This window comes from Sciurus carolinensis, chromosome 6 (genome assembly GCF_902686445.1).
Source record: "Sciurus carolinensis chromosome 6, mSciCar1.2, whole genome shotgun sequence".
NCBI classification, from domain to species: Eukaryota; Metazoa; Chordata; class Mammalia; order Rodentia; family Sciuridae; genus Sciurus; species Sciurus carolinensis.
Window position 1 is genome coordinate 14,103,996 of NC_062218.1, and position 3,149 is coordinate 14,107,144.

Consider the following 3,149-nt stretch of genomic DNA (forward strand, 5'->3'; position numbering starts at 1 on the left):
TACAAAAGAAATACGTACACACCTATTTATTGCCGGACCATTCACAATAGGTAAGACATGGTCAGGTGGGATGCTCATTAACAAATGAATGGACAAAGAAAATATGTTACATATACACAATGGAGTGCTATTCAGTCATTAAAAAGATCTAATCCTGCATTGCAGCAAAATGGGTGGAACTGAAAGACATAATGGTAAGCAAAATAAGTCAGTCACAGAAAGTCAAGTATCTCATATTCTTTCTCACATGTACAAACCAAAAATAAATAAAAGTGTTGACCTGGAAGTGGGATGACTGGGGAATATGAAGGGGGCCAGGGATAGAAATGGGGTGAGGGTATGAGAAGTCTGAATGGACATGATCAGTGCATGATGTACACATGTATGGAAATATCACAGTGAGCCCCAATTAACACATGTTAATAATACTATTAATTTGATTATAAAAACCCTTATCCTATCCATTAGCCAAAATTATTTTCATCTCCCACCTTTTTTTCTTTTTTGGTCTTTCAATTTCTTCTTTCCTTCTTCCCCTGCCTGAAACGTTATAAATTACCATCCTTATTCAGGATCTGTCCTTTCTTCCTACTATATCTAGAATGTGGAACCCACCAGCAGGAGCTCTGGTGGAGTTCAGCTCCCTAACTCACCAACTCATCTACGACTGGTGAAAGCAGCCCAGCCAACATTCCTCACTCCATTTTCACTGAACAGATGTCCCTTCAAATGACAGTCACTCAGACAGAGCGTCTCGGCTCTGGATCCTTGCCCATCCCCTCCCTTACCTAGCTGCCTCCAGAAGCCAGACTTTTTCTTCAAATCTTTTCTTTTTTTCTCTCACCCCTTTCCTCACGTCTCTCTTTCTCCCCTTGCCTTGTCAGCCCCCAAAAAGCTTTAGCATGTAAACTTCAAATGGGGGTGACCCTTTCTGTATTCTAACTTTATCTCTTGGTTCTCCTTCTTTCCAGAGACAACCTTCACTGTCTCCATTTACCCTTTAGCCCATGTGACTCCCTACCTGTCAATCAAATGCACAGCCCTCATCCCCATCCTGTCTCTAACACTCTGCTACTAAGTCCTCAATGAAGGTGACAACTCTCTTCATTATTGTGAAATAGCAGACAATTCCCGGGCTCCTCCTAATCAACCTCTGTTGTAATCTACACAGTCGCTCAGGATTTTCCTGGTTTTCCAAGACACCAATCCCTCCTCACCCTGCAACTCCTCCTCTCTCCTTCCTGGGCTCCTCTCTCTCTCTCTCTCACTCCCTCCCTCTCTCTCTCTCTCTCTCTCTCTCTCTCTCTCTGCATATAAACACCAGTGTTCTCACTAGCTCCTGCCTCTCAAGTCATTGAGCAAATTGCTCTCAAAAGCTTCCATGACACCATCACCCCAAATCTTTCCCAACTCAGTGCTTCCCAGTTCCAACCACTCTGTGAGCTCCCAACTCATGAATGCAGCACTTCCTAGATATATCTACTTGCTTGTCCCTTAGACATCTCAAACTCCTCAGGTTCAAGACCACACTCATTCTCTTCCTGTTTAAATATAACCGTCCTGTGGTCTCCACCTTGGGGCATTGCCTTCTTTCCCTGAGTCACCTTGACACAGTCACCAAACCTAAGTATTCTGCCTTTCATGAAGTGGCTCAAGCCATTCGATGTCAGCTCTTCGTTAACCCAGGTCCCGGTCATTTCTGCCTGGACCTCCGCAGCAGCCTTCTAATTAATCTCCATCTCCAGTGTTCCTCCTGGCCACCCTCCTCTCTCCTACCACGTTCCTCTTTCTAACATAGACATTTGATCATCGTGCTGACAAGATTAGAGTCTCCCTTGAGAATGACGTCCAAGTTCCTCAAGCAGGAGGATAGGACCACGTGACGGGGCTCTGCTCACCTTTACCACCTGGCCTCTCCCTGCACTGTCCCTCCTATCGTCACACTCGCTCATGTCTCCCTCGTGTCTATAAGCTGGCAATGCCATGCTTTTCTCTATTATTTCTTCTTCTTCTTTCTGGCATTTCTTTCTTCCTTTTTTACTCTTTTTTTTTTTTTTTTTTTTTTTTTTTGATAATAACCATGCATCCTTTTTATTGTTAAGTCATAAGAAGTTATCAAAACTGAAAGTACAATTACCGGTAAGACTGAACACAACTACTAGGAGCGCCACAGGAAGTGAAAATGGACCAGGCACAGGGCAGTATGAATTAATGAGCATGGGAAGAGGACAGGGAGGACGGCGAGCACGTGGGAGAGGATCTGGTGACATTTTGATCTTAGAGAAGCGCCTGGGTACAGAAATAACGGGTTACGATTTCTAAACCCCACTATGTGCTTAAGAGTCCTCCTCGCCTTCCTCTCTGTCGTCCTGTCCTTCGCCTCTTTTTCATCGCCCTGGATCAACTCCAGCCGGCCATCCCCTGATCTTCCTTCTCCTTGTCACCCAGGAGGTGCCCCACGCGGCAGCGTCACCTGCATCCCTCAGACACCGTCTTCACATGAGTCTGCTGCTCTGCTCCTCTTCCGACTTCTCTCCTGCTTGTTGGCTCTGCTCCTTTTCAGTCTTCTCCAGGTTTTCCAGAAGAGAGTCCACTTGGTGTTTTATTTGGGTCGGCTCCTTCTTCATGGCCCGAAGGTCATCTCCTTCAACTTTCCAGACTTGGAAGAGGATCCCCGCTGTCCACTCTTAGAACTGAAGCCACTTTGGCCCCTTTGGGAGGTGTTTCCTGATACCCGCTGGCATGTAGAGGGCTCAGCAGCCCTAGCAGTAGGAGGAGGAGGAGGAGGAAGGCGTGCGTCCTGTCACAATATTCCCGTTGAAAGTCATAGTCCAAGTCAAAGAGGAGCCACACGTCTCCGCTGCAGATGGTTTCACACCTGCTTTTCCTCTGTTCACCTTGGCTCCACGGCCAGATTAATATCTAAAATGTGGCCAGCAAACATTCTGCCACCCTTTCCTGCTGCAGAACCTCAGGTATTTCTCTCATTAACATACTGCCCTGACGGACAGAGCAACCCACAGTTTTGCCATACTTCCAGAAGATTGCCGCCACACGAACTTCTTTATCACCAGGGTGTGGAGATTCCCAGTGGACACTCGGGAGCTCACGGAGTGTGGCTCTGACTTGTTGGCAAGGTTGCTAGCCAT

At 46.6% G+C, this 3,149-nt stretch overlaps 1 pseudogene; it reads right to left on the reverse strand.

The window, feature by feature from the left end:
* Positions 1 to 2,336: 2,336 nt before the first annotated feature.
* Positions 2,337 to 3,149, reverse strand: LOC124987401 (heterogeneous nuclear ribonucleoproteins C1/C2-like; annotated as a pseudogene).